We start from the raw sequence: 19,064 nt of genomic DNA on the forward strand, positions 1-19,064 counted from the left end.
ACCACCTTCGCCATCACTTCCCCTACCTCTTCATATCTTAAATCATTCGTGAGGCAGATTGAAGACTTAAGTGAAAAATTAAAGAAAACATACTAAGTAACACAAACACTGACTTAATCATTTTTAACGCAAAAAGATGTCAACAAAAGACAAGAAGAAGTGGGCCGCTAGGGTGGATAAAAGAAGAACTGCTCAGGAATCAGCAAGCGCATCAACCTCTGAGCAAACGAATGCTAAACATACAGAGAAAGAGGCTGAAAATTATAAATCAAGTGTATTCACTGCACTTCATCATGCAGTGCACCGTTACTGGTACAGTATATTATCTTACTACAGTTTCTAGTAATGGCCAAGAAACAAATTTAATATCCTGTTTTTTGTGTACAACAAAGTTTCTGATATAAGGTGTGTATGGTGAGGAATGCTGGACGAGAGCAAACATATTAGGAAGTCCATGAAAAAAAACTCCCATTATTTGTGTTGCATAATACACATGTCAAGTCATCCAGTCATATGCTTACAAAGTACCAAACACATTTATTTTTACAGCAATATTGTTAAGTAAACCATTTCTGGAAAACACTCTAATGAACTAAAATAGCACGCGCACTGCCACGAAGAAGCCTTTGAATTGTACACCTGCCTCCCGCTATTACGTTTATGTGCAAAGCAATGAGACACAAGTGGAGTACCTCAGAATTATTTATCAGGCAGTCTGTAAAACTGCACAGGCGAATTGACCTTCTGCTTGTTGAAGCTTCTCAGATGTGCAAAAGTTCATATTCTCTTCCTGATAGGGTTTTCACTCACTTCTCTTTAACTTTTAATCTTTAGTTTTATATGTGTCTCAGTGCATGATTTTTGATATCACATTAAGCGCAATATTAGCCAATGAATAAGCCATTACTGAACTGAGCTCCTGACCAATGACTGAGGCGAGGAGGTGGGTCTTCAAATGCTTGTTTGCATCTTTTTATTTATGAGAGCATTTTCCCAGGATGTTTTATTTAACAACATTTTAGAAAAAAAAATATGTGCATTTGGGATATTGTGAGCATATAACTGGATGACCGGACCTGTGGATTATGTGACATGATTAATGACTGCGTTGGTCACCATAGACACCTACTAAGGTATAAGGTATTTTGTTATCCCTGTTCTCCATGAAAATGAGATTTAAAATTTTGTTTGGCCATCAATACAAATTATATGTTGTAAGTAACATAAAAATGTTTTTTATACGGAGTGTTTCTTTAAGTATTACATTTCTGTGTTTTCTGTTTTTTTCTGTTATTTTATCATAAAAGTGAGTATTGAGACAGTACTGTAAGCAGAACCAGTTCCTTCTCCTCAGTACATATTTGCAGAGCAAACACTTCCTGCTGGACAGATAGTGAAATAAAGTAATTGACGAATTATGTCCACTCTGAGCATAGTAAAATGACTTGTATCTTACCTCTTATCCTTTCTGTCACATTGTATTATGTCATGTCATTTTCTAACTCTCCTAATCCAGACCAGAGCCTCATGGGGTTGTTGGGAGTCTATTCTAGCCAGCATAGGGCGTTAGGCAGGAATATACCTTGGACAGGGTACCAGTCCTGTGCAGGGCAAACACACACACACCCACACGGGGGGCAAAGTTACTGTCACCAATTCATCTAACCAACATGATTTTGGACAGTGGGAGAAATCCTCGCAAACATGGGGAGAACATGCATACCCTGGTCTCCTTGCTGCAGGGAAGTAGCACTACCATGCTGCCTATTTTTATTATGTTTATGCTCAATATCCATTGAATTAAACAAATGCTAGAGGTGAATGAAAAATTACAAAAAGTTTGAAGATAACAGATTCTACAATGTACTAATCTAGTCCAATATTTAATAAAGAGAATATGGTCCGGTCCATAAATAATTGGACAGTGACACAATTTTCATAATTTTGGCTCTGAACACCACCACAATGGATTTGAAAATTAGCAATCATTATGTGATTGAAGTAATTCAGCTTTAGTTCAAGAGGTTTAACAAAAAATTTGTTTAAGCTGTTTAGAAAAGACAGCAATTGTTATACAGTACATGGTCCCCCTATTTTCAGGAGCTCAAAGTATCTTGTTAAGAATGTACCAAATGGTTGATGTGACCACTTCTCGCGTTTCTGCTATCTCTCTGAAGAGTTTGCTGTCTTTTCTCAGCCTAACGATGGACAGTTTTTACTTACATGGACAGCTCTTTGGACCTCATATTGAGAGTTCACAGTGGCAGCTGCTAAATGCAAAGTCCACACTTGGAATCAGTTGAAGACTTTTTACAGTACCTGCTTAATGAAATAATGAGGGAACTGCACCCACCCGTTTATCTTAAATGTTCAAAAAACTTTTGAGACCCTAGAAATGGGGGACTTTGAAGAAAAATGGCTATCATTCCTAAACAGTTCATATGATATTTCTGGCAAACCCCTTAAATTAAAGCTGAAAGTCTATACGTCAATCAAATAATGATTGCTTAATTTCAAATTCATTGTGATTGTGTATAGAGCCAAAATTATGAAAGTTGAGTCACTGTCCAAATACTTATGGACCTGCTGCAAATAACATTTATTTATATAGCACACTTTCATACAAACAGTGTAGCTTAAAGTGCTTTACAAAATGAAATAAAAATGTAAGTCAATATATACAACATAAAAAAGATTAGGCAATAAAATTATACAGTATGTAAAAAAGAAAAAAATACGGTTGGATGGCCAGGAGGACAGACAAAAACAAATAACAAAATAAGTAAATAAAAAAACTCCAGGTAGGTTTGAGGAAAAAGAAACAAAATCTGTAGGAATTCCAAGGCCAACAGACTGCCGAGCCCCCAGAGGGCATGCTACCTAACATAGATTAACTAAATCTGTTCTCGTGGTTTTCAGGTTTTACATGGATGAATTTGATGATGATGGTCATGTGGACATCTGGGACACCCGCCATTCAATCCGTAAACGCTGACAACAGCATGGTATCTTGATCAGGTGGTGGTGATGTGGATTGCCACCACAGAAGAGCTGTAAAAGATGGCAGAGAATAGTGCAGATTAGTATGGAATTGCAGAACCCAGAGGAAAATAATAATTCAATGCCCATATAGACTAACAGGGATACGACTAAAACGTAACTACAAAAAAGAATGGGTTTTTAGCAGTGAATTTCTATTGGTAAAATATTCCAAATCTTAGGTGAATAACAGCAGAAGACATGGACTAGATAGTATAAATGTAGGCAGCAGTCCCACTAGCAGAATAAATAAGCTTAAACAAAAATTTGACACTTTTCTTTTGTTACTGGCCACAAAACTGGTGCTGTTTGAACCGTTACTCTGTGATACAGGAAGCTTGAAAAGTGTAAAAAAGATTGTAAGAAGAAGACTTCCAGAAATTCCCATAAAGAGAGTTTGGGACTTTCCAGACAGAGGCCATTGCTGAGAGAACAACAGTACTGCCCCTGGAAAAGTTCTTCTGTAGAGAAGTGAGAGCAAGAGCATAGAGAGAGCTGTAAGAAGAAGTGTATAATGTAAGGGAACAATATGTAGAAAGGGAGTTAGACATTTCAGATTTCATTTTGCTAGAGTTTCTTTTTAATAAAGCAGAGTATTTTATGTACCTTGACTGCTTGAAGAAAAAAAGTTATCTACCCAAAAAAAAAGGTATTTTTAACATAACAGTTTCAGAATAAAAGCATGTTGTGCTCCCATTTTCGTGGCGTGTAATGTGATTAACTTCTGTGTCTTTCATTTTTTGTCCTTATCAAGAGGAAATCTGTAGTTAACTGTAGATGCTACCAGACTAGCATCCTGCGCAGAGGTGGCACCATTCTGCTGGGATCAGCTCCAGTATGCTGCTGTTGGAATCAGCAGGTTCAGAAAGTGGGTGGTTGTTCTCCATATGTATGCTTTTATGTGTGGTCTGCACCATATACTGTATGCAACATGCATATATCGGTGATTACATTTTATTCCATTTGGTGACGACAACTGCACAAACATGCATTCTATTCCATACACTGTATTTTGGAAATAAGCTTATACTATTGCGCTTTCAGCTAATTTATGTCAGTATTCTGGAGAAAGAAGGAAAGCAATGAAAACAAATCATGACTGTCCACACGTCGACTTGGCCAGAATGGTGAAAAAATGTGCAAAATGAATTCAGAAGCACAATTAGTGTGGGTTTTGGAATGTAATTACTCATTTCCACAACACACTTTCCAGCTGTTGATGAAAGTGCTGCGATAAATTAGCACAGAGACATGGCTATTTACTTAAAAAAAAAGAGAAATGTCTCTCTTAATTGAAGGGCCATTTTAGGTTTATGGAGTTTAAGGGAAATGAGGAAAGCAAGATAGCCCGATGGATGAAAACAGGAAACAGATGCTTGGTGATGTATTTTACACTTTAAGTGATATGACGAAGGTAATACAAGGAGCGAGGAATTAGTCACAAGCAGCTGTATCCTGATGCAGATACTGAAACACTGCACATCGACACTTGCTCTCTCCCCCTCGATCTCCAGTTACACAATCCTGGCAGAGCTTTTGCTGGGTGTTTTATTTGGATTGCATTAAAAAAAAGATGCTCCTTTAAGATGCCTGGAAATGACATTCATGTTCCATCAACGAACAGTTAACTGGGGTCAAGTCTGCCAACATTCCACTATCGATGACACATTCCTCACATTCCAGTCCACAGTGATAGCAAACATCGTGATGTGGATACCATTGAGACAGAAATGAATCCAAGATCCACACCTGCACACCAAAACATTCCTGCATGCCAAATTCTTTCAAATCATTTTGGTATAAACAGCACTGTATCCTGTAAGCATTTTGTACATCTTGACACTTTTCCTTTGTTGCGTTTAAATTTATTGTCATGTGTCCGTGGTACCAGGACATTCTTACTTGCTTGTCTGCAACACATTAGCAGTAGTAGCAGAATTCAAGTAACAGGAAATGATATATTTAAGAAAGACCCATCGTGAAAAGTCATGCAGTAGTCAGCATTAGTGATTATTCAGTAGCCTAATGAACGAAGAGTAAAAATGGTCCCTGAATTTAGATCTAGTGATTTAGTGCTCGTTACAGGGGAGGACACGTGATTGTGCAAGATGGCTGATGTCTTTAATACTGTAAGCCCGGTGCTGGGTGCCAATGATTTGTTGCTTTTTTTGTCACTCTTTAGGTAGCTCACTGTCCTTAGAAGGATGGGTTGCTGTTCCCAGACTAGTTAGGGTTCTAATATGACTTTGGCAGGCTTGTTTGTTTTTCTAGGCTGACCTGCAGCTGGCTGTGAAGCTGCTCATTTACATGATGAATGCCAGCTCATTTTGTTGACGACTCATCCCCAACCTGATGCTAATACCATTTGCCTTTCTAAGTAAGCTTGTGTAGCATATGTGGAGGACAGAAGAATGCTGCATGTTAGTAGCATCCTGTGCCTCCTTCACCACCACCTGCAGTGTTTGTCAACAACTGAGCAGAACATGCCAGGATGTGATACAGACTGTGAGGATGAACTCCATTGTGCACTTGTGGAGCTGGTGAGCAGTGGCTTTTCTGCATTCAGGGCCAGTGTCTCACAGCCCCCTCAGATGTTGTGCAAAATCTACAGTGGATTCAGAAAGTTTTCAGGCCCCTGCACCCTTTTCACGTTTCGTTATGTTGTAATCTTACCTTAAAATCATTCAAATTATTTGTTTCCCACATCTGGTAACACTCAATACCCCAGAATGATAGAGCAAAATGAGATTTTAGAAATGGTTGCACATTTATTTAAAAAACCTGAAATGTCACACTGACACAAGTATTCAGACTCTTGGCTATGCCGTTTGATAATCACTGAGATGTTTCTACTTCTTGTTTGGAGTCCTTTTGTGGGCTAATCAATTGATTTGACATGATTCGGAAAAGTGCACAACTGTCTACAGAAGGTCCAACAGTTGATAATATGAACGTATTAGGCCAAAAACCAAGCCATGAGGTCGAAAGAATTACCTGTAGAGCTTAGGGATAGGATTGTGTCAAGATACAGATCTGGGGAACGCTACAAAAAGACCTTGCCGCATCGAATGTTTCCAAGAGCACAGCTACCTTCATCATTCTTAAATGGAAAAAAGTTTGGAACAACCACAACTCTTCCTAGAGCAGGCCACCCCGCCAAGCTGAGTAATTGTTGGAGAAGGACCATGTTAAATGAAGTGACTCAAAAATCCAGTGGTCAACATGGCTAAGCTCCAGAGAATCTGTGTGAAGATGGAAGAATCGTTCAGCAACACAACCATCACTGCCACACTCCACCAATCTGGGCTTTATGAAGAGTTGCCAGACAGGAGACTTTCCTTGGTAAAAGACAAATGGAACCCTGCTTGAAGTTTGCTAAAGAACTCTCAGGTTGTAAAAAACAAGCTAATTATTATTATTATTATTTGTTAATATTATTATTTACATCTTCCATTTGAAATGATAACCATAAGAGAGGGCAATGTCTAGAAAGGTCAATTTTTTGTGTTGAATTGTATATGTTGATATTTGGCCGATGCCTATATTTAAGGTGACATGAAAATAGTTTATATATATTTTCTTTATATATGACAATTTGGAACACATGCAGACTAATCGACTTAGGACTTTAAGGACCAGTGCCTAAGTCAGTATAAGCCACCTTGCCTATAAAAAGACCACATTTTCCAGTTCTGAATATATAAACCTGTAAGTTGTCAGTCACAGATGTCAGTGACAGTAATAAAGGAAACTCCAACAATGAACTCAAACAATAGGAAATAGTTTGCCTCATTGAGTGGAGTCCACAACACAAGAATAAAAAGAAGCCATTGAGAAAGAATAGGTGAAGCTGCTAATAGTAGCATCAGGTCAGGTTCTGGTTAGAATGAGCTCAACAGTCCTGAGACTGACTATAATACATTAGGAAAATCATGACGTCAATACTTTGAGAACTGCCAGAAACTGTTTAAAATGCATCACCAATGAGAACTATTTGAGTATGAAAAACTAATCAGTCAAATATGAGGGAAGATTATAAGACTCTTACAAAAGATGTATTGTACTGTAAACCTCATGTAAACCTCAAGCTTACTATTCAAATGCCTGCCTACATTTGGTATAAAATAGGGCATGCATGTAGCATGTTAAGAGCTCTGTGTTCCATTATATCAAGGGCTTCAGTGGCAGAGAGAAACTGAAATCTGCCTCACAATCCATTGCTGTGGCACCTGCCAGAAAAGTTTACAAGACCAGATCACAAGTCACTGAGAGAAAATACCAAACTCTTGTCATTTAGTTGTGACTGATGCACAGATTAGTAAAAACTGTATTATGGCCGATTTGCTGGAAAACCTAGAAGCCTAATACTCTTGGTTAAGAAAGCCATGTTTACTGCGCAAAGTACTACTTAATGTAATAAGAGTATATAAGTGTGAAAATATGATGAAGTGCTGTGAATAATTCATATATGAATGCATATTTTGCTTCACTATCATCTGTATTTATCTGTGTTAATTAAAGTTCAAATTGAATTCAGGAAAACAATATCTACTATAGAAATGTGTGAACTATAATATAATTTACTGTCATTGATCAATGTCAATTTTTCATTTACTTGTAAGACTCAATAAAATAATGGTATTATATTATATTATATTATATTATATTATATTATATGCTTTTCAGACACTGTCATTATTTTTGAGATGGTTTTCTCACATCCTATTTTATACTTGTCAGCTTTGAAGGTGACTCTCCTCATGCATCTCATGCCTTTTCTCCTCCTGTTGTGTCTCACACTTGCACTTCCTTTTTCGTAGCTTCACCAAAGCCAAAGTGACCAAGCATACAAAAGTCAAACTGACCAATCAGATTCCTCAGAGGGACGAGACACACAAGTATATGGTAGATATTATAATATACTAGCCACGGCACCTGTTGAAAACAGGTAATAAAATGATTTAAAAATATTTACTATCTTTTGCCTTACATGTATCTTCAGGTGGGTGGCATGGTGGCGCAGTGGTAGCGCTGCTGCCTGGCAGTTAGGAGACCCAGGTTCGCTTCCCGAGTCCTCCCTGTGTAGAGTTTGCATGGGTTTCCTCTGGGTGCTCTGGTTTCCTCCCACAGTCTAACGACATGCAGGTTAGGTGCACTGGCAATTCTAAATTGTCCCTAGTGTGTGTGCGGGCTGGCACCCTGCCCAGGGTTTGTTTTCTGCCTTGTGCCCTGTGTTGGCTGGGATTGGCTCCAGCAGATCCCCGTGACCCTGTAGTTAGGATATAGCGGGTTGGATAATGGATGGATGGATGTATCTTCAGTGCTTTTCCTATTTATTTGCATATGTTAATGTTTCTTAATTGGTGTTCCCTTTCTCAAGCTTGTTACTGTAAAACCTGCTTTTCAGACTCCTGACATTATTTCTGAGGCACATTTCTTACCTCCTGTCTGATTTTATACTTGCTGTCTTTGAAGTCAACTCTTTCAGCATGCCTCATATGCCTTTATTCCTTCTTGAGAGTCTCACACTTCCTGTTTCGTCGAATCACAAAGCCAAACTGACCAATCACACCAAAGCCAAACTGACATATTATATTATATTATATTATATTATATTATATTATATTATATTATATTATATTATATTATATTATATTATATTATATATAAAATAAAATCTAATGTTTGTCTGTCTGTCCACTTTTCATGAGAGAACTACTTAACGGATTTAGATTGGCTTTTTTTCTATAATTTGCTTGAACGTTTCGGTTGATTTTGCGACCTCTATCATTGTGATAAGTATCATAGTTTGCTTGCAGTACTGATTTATTTGCACAAATCTTAGAGAGACGCAGCGGGCTGAGGGAAAGGGGACGGGGCCTGCTTCACTCATGCGCCAGCCTCAGGGCGTATCTTTCATCTGCTTAGCTAGCAAACAGGAGACCTACTTAATGGATTTAGATCAGGCTTTTTTGTAGAATTTCATTGAACATTCCGGTTGATTTTGCGGCTTCTGTCATCGTGCCAAGAATCATAGTTCACTTGCAGGAACAATGTATTCACGCTAATCTGAGACAGAGGCTGCGGGCTGAAGGGAAGGAGAAGCATGGCGTCAGGAGTAGGGAGCCAGGAAGGGCCCTCCTCGCTGTCCTGTTTCACTTCTATGTGGGCAGAGCAGCAGGGCACAGCTAGTTGTATTATATAATATTATGGTAGCATTTGCATGTTCTCCCTGTGTCTGCATGGGATTTCCTAATACAGCATTTCTCAACCTTTAAGTATTTGCGACCTGAGTTTTCATAACAGTTTTAATCGCGCCCCCTAATGTTTTTTTGAAACCCTAATAAAATTTATTCCTATATTTTTTGCTGCCGATACACCACTACAAGTTTAAAATTTCCCTACGAATAGCGAAATTACGCCACATGTGGCAACATTCACGCCCCCTTTTTTGTTACAGTTTGAGAACTGCTGTCCTAACATATCCCAAAGATGTGCTGGTTGGGTTGATTGGTGATTCCAGATATAACCTGTATAAGTATGCACACTGTGATGGACTGGCACCCTGTTCAGTGCTGTTTCCTGCCTTACGCTCATTGCACCCAAAATAGGATTCTGCTGCTTTGCCAGCCTTAAATCACACCAGCATGATGTCAGCTGTATACGTTAATATTATGCATAGACAAAAATGACAGTCTCTTACTTTTCTATGGATTTTGTCAACTCTTCTGGAGAAAAATGTTTTCTTTCTGATTAATGAGGAAAAAAAGACTTGGCATTTATAAGCACAATATTCTTATGTAAATATTTGTCATAAATGAATGGGTAAAGAAAGACTTGTACAGGTTTCCTTATACTTCCTAAAACTGATTTAATTTTCTGTTGCTTTGTTTAATGAACAAATATACAGAACGCATTTTATTTTGCATGGAGGGGATCCTGCCATAACAGGAAAAGCACTTGTCAGGTAATGCTGGAGGAAGTCCGTATGTGCCATATATTGTCCACATACAAAAAAATATTTCTTGTTACTATATTAAATGCTGGTTACATTTCCTTAATGGAAGCAAATCAACTTACTGACAGGTTTACTGCTTCATTTACCAGTGTATTAACTTTTTTTTGTTGTTGCCTTATTGTATTATGTTATTTTGGTTTCTATTTATATTTGTATACTGGTCTGCTATTCAAAATGAATTTTCCCTTCCTGTTGGCAACTAAATAGTAGACTAGCCTGACATATTTCTCGACTAACATAGTCACATTTGTGTGTTTTTTTAGAAGAAACCATACTCACAAATTGTAGTTTATTTATATTCTGCCTATTTTAATGTAGCCCATTTCAAAAATCTGACACGTGGAATGTTATGTTACATTACAGCCGCAAACCCAGTTAGTTCATTTCAGGGTCATGAGGACTCTGGAAGGAATACCCACAGAGACTCAGAGGGAATGTGTACACTCCACAGACGGGGACCAGCACAGGATTATCGGAAGCTGGATTTGTGAGACAGCCACCTAGTGGATGTTCAGTCCATCAGTCTTTATTTTGTATTGGGCTATCAACACAAGGGATAGTCACAAAGGGTGACATAAAGCACACAAGAATCATTTCAGAGAACCTCACAGTGATAAGGCATAATACAAGTTCACTGGGACGGAAAATCACACAGAGGACGGCTTATTGCTTTAGTAGTCTGCACTGTTACCTCTCAGGTCCAGTCGGCTGGTTAGCTGGTTATGAACCCCTGCCTGGTTTATACAATTCTTCCTCTGTCTCTGTGCGTTTTTCTTGTACACATTAGTTTAATCTAGAACTCAAATTAGTGATGTGTCAGCACTGAACTGGCAGCCTTTTTACAGTTCTTTCCTGTCATGATCCCAGTACTTCCTGGAAACGCTCCCCTCAGTCATAAACTACATATAAATGGATTTTCTAGAAAGTTGATTCTGTTCATCTGAACATAGTTTTTTTTTCCAGGGGGATACGTTACTTCGCTCATCCAAGTGACTTCCTCAGTCTCAGTTGACTGCAGGTTTACAATGCTGTGATTGCAGCCATTCCCCAACTCTCTGTGAATGGTACTCATGGCCATTGATCAATGGACAATTTGCATATCATTGATTACACGGTTCATTGTTAGTCAATGGTGCTAGTTTCAGTCATTATGCAAAGGTACTGTTTATAAGGCTGGAGAAACCTAAAGTCACCTGAGACTGAGGAAGTCACATGGATGAGTGATGTAACGTATCTCCCTGGAATAAAAACTATTTCCAGATGTACAGAATCAACTTTCTAGAATTTCCTTACCTGGATTATTGAGCATGCATCGAGACACATACAAATGGACCAAGAATATTATCCATCCATCCATCCATTATCCAACCCGCTGAATCCGAACACAGGGTCACGGGGGTCTGCCGGAGCCAATCCCAGCCAACACAGGGCACAAGGCAGGAAACAATCCCGGGCAGGGTGCCAACCCACTGCAGGACACACACAAACACACCCACACACCAAGCACACACTAGGGCCAATTCAGAATCGCCAATCCACCTAACCTGCATGTCTTTGGACTGTGGGAGGAAACCGGAGCGCCTGGAGGAAACCCACGCAGACACGGGGAGAACATGCAAACTCCACGCAGGGAGGACCCGGGAATCGAACCCAGGTCCCCAGGTGTCCCAACTGCGAGGCAGCAGCGCTACCCACTGCGCCACCGTGCCGCCCCCAAGAATATTATTCTCACATTAATTATTTTTGTACTGACACTGTAGAATAACCAACAAATATCATGACACATTTTAACATAAAAAATAATGGAAGAGAATTTCAGCAAAATTCTAGGGACATAGATTCAATCTCAAGTTCAGGATGTTTTCATTAGGTTCACTGCTGACTTGAATTGCCCGCAGTATAAATGAGATTGACAGGCATCTCAACCAGAGATGGACCCTGACTTGCTCTTGATGTTGCCAGCATTGGATCTTACTCTTCATGACCTTAAAATGATGGATAAAGGAGCTGTGTATCTGAGTGAACAGGTGGATAACACAAATTCTGAACCAGTGGAGTAAATATATAAGAGTCAAGAAATAAATACCATATTAGGAACAACCCATTTACAATACAAGTGGGAAAGAAGTTGGATTTTTAGGGGCTACCTCAACATTGTCATTGGAAACATCTTTGGTGATTAGGAACACAAAGATAATTTCAGATTTACTGTATGACATCAGAATTTCAGTCAGTCATTGTCCAACCTGCTATATCCTAACACAGGGTCACAAGGGTCTGCTGGAGCCAACCCAGCCAGCACAGGGCTCAAGACAGGATCAAACCCTGGGAAGGACGCCAGCCCTCCGCAGGGCACGCACACACACACCCACACACTAGGGACAATTTAGAATCGCCAATGCACCTAACCTGCATGTCTTTGGACTGTGCGAGGAAACCGGAGTACCTGGAGGAAACCCACTCAGACATGGGGAGAACATGCAAACTCCACACAGGGAGGACCCAAGAAGCGAACCCGGGTCTCCTAATTGCAGCGCAGCAGCGCTACCACTGCACCACAGTGCCGCCCAACATTGGAATTTGGAGAAACATATTGTTCAATGACCCAACGATGTTGACACATTGCATTAGTTTAACTGAGCTGCAGATTTTCGTTTGTGCTCAGCATCTGATGATCTCAGCATCTGATTCTCATCTCAGTGTCCAGCAGCTGCCAGCATTGTTGGATTCTGTTTACCCTGATATTACTTTTCAATTCTTACAATGTTCTGGTGAAGTCTTTCACCATTTACATCACTGACTGGACCAAGATTAGTAGAGAAGAAGTCCAAATGTTAACGCAGAAAATTAATCTTTAGCAACATGTTGCACTTCATGTTTTTGTATATTCGTGTTCTCAACCAGCTGGACATAGTCTGGTGCTCTGTAGTTGCCAAGAAAATTCTCAACAATATCCTTGAATGCCTTCCATACAGTTTTCTCTGGCCCCACTGGCAGATCTTCAAACTGATTGTCATTGGTGATGCATCTGATTTGAGGACCAACAAAAATGCCTTCCTTAATGTTGGCATAAGTTATTTGTGATGACATCCATCCAAAATATCAAAATCCTTCACCTTCCGCGTTGACCACTATTACAAGATTTTTCTTCAGTCCAAGTTTTATATGAAAAGGAAGCAAAAAAATCTTTTTTGGGTCAACAAGTGATTTACATGCCACACTTTTATATTCTGGACCCAAGTCTAATGGACCAGCCAGTTCTTTTTAATGTAATGTGACTCTTTAGCTCTGTTGGCCCATTTACAAATGCTGCACTTCTAGTAGCAGTGTCACCACTTTTAGATCACCACAATGCTCCAGTTGTAGTTGTTATATTGTATATGTATACTTATAGTATGGGAAGTCACAAAATCAGGCAAATGCAATAAAACTAAAACTGATAAGAAAATGTAAAGGTGATCATTATGGTCAGGAGGTCATAATACATAAATTACTCCCAATTCAGGAGCAAAGTCTTTATTGTCCAGTGTGAATGGTCATCAAGAGCTGAATAATCTGAAGCTTAGATTTTTAACTGGGTAAGCTTACTGTGACAGTAGTAAAACTGGGATAGTGGGATTTACAGCTGGGAAGCAGGATTTTGAAGATTATTCTTTAGAACACAAGGCAAATTTGTGGTTGACCACATGGTTTACAGCATCCTAAGATGATAAGCCACAATGCCTACATTTTGTAATTCTATAAACATGAAAAGTCTACCTTATTCTGACGCTGGTGAATCTTAGCCAATCTGTTCCTTCCTAACATTACAGTAGAATGTGAATTATCAGTTCGTCTAAATCCCATATGAAGGAGCCAGAATGTTTCTAATGGACCTACTGTTGGGTCCATTGGGTTTATTTTGAGAAAATCATGAATAAATAAATGCATTTCCTTTTGCAAGTGATATAGAATAGTTGTTCATTTTAGTAGTATGTCATTCAGCATTTACTATTTTTATTGTTGTCATGGTGGGATCCTCTTGTCACCATTAAAGTTCAAATTCTTGGTGCAGACACGTTGTGGATAAGCAGTGCTGTCTGTTGCCGTGCATGAGACTATCGTCACCAGGTGTCACAATGGTGTCCTGCTAGATATGGTCTCCCAGTTCTGGGATTTTGCTATAAAAAAAAACAAATTTAATTCCTAGAAATTTATTTTGATTGATTTTTTTAATTGATTTTTACTTTTTTTGATGAACACATTTCCTGTTTCATGAAAAAATATTGACTTCTCCTGGTATTTTAGCTTCTTTCTTTCACCTCACTTTTTTAACATAAGCCTTACAAGTGTTAGGATTCTGAGTTCTTTTTTAATATTTTACTAGCCTTTAGAATATTTTATACCTTTTAATGACTTTTAGCATTAATTTTGGGATTTGGTGTCATTTTAATGATGTTGTCTTTTGTTATTGTCTAGTTATTCTTTATTTACGCAATGCCATTTTGGTTCTTGTTATGTGACAGTGATTGCTGCTGCCGGTGATGTCATCAGATCTTCCAGTATAGATATTGGGGCAATCACATACAGTACATGTTTATTACCCTGAGAATAAAATTTTGCTGGAAGAATTCTTCTTCAGTAGCTTAGTTTCTGAACAAGTAGAAAGGCTCCTTTTCCTTGCTCACTGTTGTAAGTCGCTCTGGATAAGAGCGTCTGCTAAATGATGTAAATGTAAATGTAAATGTATTGGGGTTTCAGGCTTTTGTTTCAGTTTATGACTTCTTCCTTCATATTTTTGATGTTCTGATTTCTGGCCTTCCCTGTTAAGACCTTGTGTCCGTCTGACTATCTTCTGGCTATGGCCTTGCTAATCATCGCCTAGTCTTGTAGTCTTTATCTGAGTCCCAGTAGTCCTTGGTCTACAAGTACCCTTAAACACAAGTACTTCAGTACACACAAAAGAAAATAATGAAAAAAGTGATATCATTCCTTAAAACTATTGCTATTGACTGTATTGTTAAAGAAGAACTTTGTCTATTAGTAATATAACGATATTCTCCATTGCAGTGCCACTTACATTAAAAATGCAGGGGCCAGATCTCCATTTACCTGCACACACCTTGTTAGGAAGTCATATAACTACAGTACTAATCTCCATACTGCTTGTGACTGTGCAACACAACTAGCATATACACATTTATAACTAAAGTACAATTTTAAATCATGTTTTCATCTCAACACTCAGGAAAAATAAAGATTCCCAACATTCTACTGATATATTTTACAGTATGTGTCCATCCATCCATTTTCCAACCCGCTGTATTCGAACACAGGGTCACAGGGGTCTGCTGGAGCCAATCCCAGCCAACACAGGGCACAAGGCAGGAAACAATCCTGGGCAGGGTGCCAACCCACCGCAGTTACAGTATGTGTATAAGTCTTTATTACAGACATGAGTAAATGCAAGCTTGCAAGATATCTAAAAACCCTGATATCTGATATTTAACTAAAACAGACAGTTAAAGATTATTCACCCCATTTCAGCCCATGCCCACTATTCCCCGCCACTCTTAGGTCTGGTTCTGCTTGATCAGATTATGATGTACTGTAATACGTGTCAGATGGCGGTACAAAAAATAAACTGGAATTGGTCAGTTAACTCTTACAAACAGAACAAATTTTAACAGATGAATTCACAAATTGTAGAGCAGCTTATGCACGTTCAAGTTGGGAGATGAAGAGGTACAAATCATCTGATGCATCTGCATGAAAGTGCATACTGTAGGACCCTCTTTTAATAACCAAGAAGACAGCAGACCGTCTGTGAAAAGCTAGATGAGCAGTTACAGCCTGAGGTTTGGGAAAACCACTCATAAAAATGGCAATTCAACACTTGTTTTATTTTTTTAGCCAACTTTCAGGTTTCAAAGTTCTTTCTATTTTACAGAATTAAAATTTAAAAATAAAAGAGAAAAAAAAAACACCAAATCAAATGTGGACTGGAAAATTCAGTTCAAGGTCCCAATTACAGTCAGTTTCTAACTCACGTTGTCCTGAATAGGGTTGCAGGGGTCTGCTGCAGCCTATCCCAGCTAGCATAGAGCACAAGGCAGGAGCAAACCCCAGACAGGGCTGCAGTCCATCGCAAGGCAAACACACACACACACCAATCAAACACTAGGACCATTTTAAGATCACCAGTTCACCTAACCTGCAAGTCTTTGGACTGTGGGAGGAAACGGGAGCACCCGGAGGGAACATACAAACTCCATGCAGGGAGGACGGGGACATAAACCCTAGTCTCCTTACTGCAAGACAGCAGTGGTACCACTGCATGAACCGTGCTGCCACCCTAATTACAGTGTTGCTAGCTAAGTGTTCTTTAATGCCAACTTGTTTTGACATGCTTGTTAAATTGTGCACAGTAAACCACATTAATCTGTGTGTGTGCTCAATACGTTTCTACTGGACTTGAGTAAATACATAACTACAGTGGCATAGCACAAATTTTATGGCCCCCAGCATTTATAATAGAACCTAGAGTTAATGTTCCCACATTTATCATTTTCACACATTTTTTTTTCAAAGCTGTTGTTGACATTAAAAAAGCTTTTGTTTAAAGAAGCACAAGTCTTTTAAGTCTTTGTTTACACAGTAGCTAAATATCTTGATTTTCTCTATCATTACTTCTGCCTAGTATCTTTTTTTTTGCTCAGATAAATTTTGCAAATCATCCAAATCTGTCTATCCTGAATGCATACACAAAATGAATGAAACATTTTTTTAGATAGTGTGGCGAACGGCTGGGGGTGGTACCCAGCTGGGACGCCCGGAAGGACCGAAGGAGGGATTACTCCTCCTCAGGACCACGAGGGAGTGACTGCCCTGGTGGCTATGGGGACCATGGGAAAGGAGCATGGAAGCTCAACCCTATAGGGGCCTGTGGTCACCGCCAGGGCGTGCCCAGATGCCTGAGGAGCCCTGGTCCTCTGCACTTCTGCCACATCTGGAAGTGCTGGGGGGACGAAGACCAGGGACACCCGGAGTGCTTCTGGGTGCACAGCCGGCACTTCCGCCACACCAGGGAGTGCCGGCAGAAGCTCAATGGGAGGCCGCCTCCCCCCATTTGAGGTTCTGGAGTTGGGTGGAAGAGGATGGAGCTCGAAGGAGAGGAATGGAGGCGGTCAGAAGAGAGAGAGGCATTAGAAAAGCCTGGACGTGAGGGTGACTGGTACGAGAGTACTAGGTTTGTGTGCACTACAGATAGGGTAAATTATGAATAAACGTGTGTTGGTGGTTGAACCTTCGGTGTCCGCCTGTCTGTGTCCAGGTCAGCTTCCACAACAGATACAAGGCTAAAAGATGCTGGTGGTTGCTCTTCATTTTAGTGCAGGACGTGTGCAAATGTGTCAGCTCATGAGAGAATCAAGAAACAAAAAATCAGAGCTGTTGGTCAGAGCACATTTGTCCCTGTTGGTATTCTGTACATAGAAAGAAGTGACCCAATGGTACAGGAAACAGGAACTGATGAGAGCGACGTGGATCATTTGGATGCAAAACAGTTGCAAATACTTTCTGAAATGTTTTGATTTTGAGACCTTTTTTGCTAATCATACTTTTCTAAACAATCAGATATTTGTCGCATATAAATAAAAAAATGGAAATTGAGTTGCAGTCTTACGTATATTTTTATGGTTTCAAATATCAAATGCAAGGTTGTACATGGTGGTTTATAACAATGGAGCAGTTGTTCTCATGTCCATGAAAAGGAATTGCAATTGAAAAGGACAAAAATAATTCAATAGATTAAATAGACCAAATCAGGACGCTTCAAACTGGATGATAACTATTAAGCCTAAAAATAACTGAAATGGCAAAAAAAAACCTGAACACAGCAAACCCAGACTTGTATTAACGGGACCCAAAGAAATCTTTAACAATTTTCTGCATTTATTGCTTTATTTTTTCAATTATTTTCTAGAAAATGTTCCATAGGTGTTCTCCTGTATTTCAAACTTGTCTGGCTTTCTACTGATATCAAAACCTATTTAGACAAATGTTTAGAATCTAAATGAAACCTGTACTGTGCCTGCCTAATTTGTTGCAATTCAGAGGAGAAGTGCTGTGGCAATAAGATAGAACAATGAAACATTTTGAGGCCACAATGTTATTATTCACTTATTTCTATTCACACACTGCATTGCCTTATTTCTACCTGGGTTTGTGACTTTCAGTTTGCTCGGCACATCGTTATAAATAAGCTTGAGGTCATCTGCAATGGGAAGAGGTGAGCAAGGAGGACTAGCAGAAGAAACCATTTGTGTCATATTTCCCATGATCCTCTAGTTACCTGCTTTTCAGTAATCTGCTCCATTTATGACACTGACAGCATTTTGCCAACTCCCTCTTCCACCAATGTTTTAGGCATAGATGTTATCTCTGGTAACGTGGCAATGGCCTGTTGTGCCAGTTGCTTGATTTGGGCAGAACTTTGTTATTTATTTTTTCTTATCAAGATGGATCTTTTTGTTGTCTACTTGCTAACCAATGTAGCTTTTCTTTCATTTACCCTGTTATATGTAACATCACACGATGTGGCACACCAGTTTTCCACTGTTTAGTTTAGACTAAAAATTAACAAAATATTTTTTTTATTTTTGCAAAAATGAAACATATTTTTTGTGGCTGTCTGGCGAGGAGGCTCTTTGGGGCTGTGGGGGTATCCACTATTCCAGCCCATGATGTTACATTTAACTGATAATTGGAATTCCTTTATTGGTAACATCAATATGTTTGTACATCTATCTATATTTCTAAACCTCACTCTTCTGTTTCAACAAACAGAATTCTATTCTGACGTTTTAAAAACTGGAAAATATTAGTTCATATGGTGTTGAGGGCACCAGCACCATGTGACCTTGAAGTGGATCAAGGTGGTCAGAAAATGAATGGATGGAGCTGGGTGTTGATTGGGAAGCACAGTATCTTTTCTAAGGAAATTGGTTTGCCACTTCCAAGCTATTGT

Source organism: Erpetoichthys calabaricus, chromosome 6 (assembly GCF_900747795.2).
Source record: "Erpetoichthys calabaricus chromosome 6, fErpCal1.3, whole genome shotgun sequence".
Classification (NCBI taxonomy): Eukaryota; Metazoa; Chordata; class Cladistia; order Polypteriformes; family Polypteridae; genus Erpetoichthys; species Erpetoichthys calabaricus.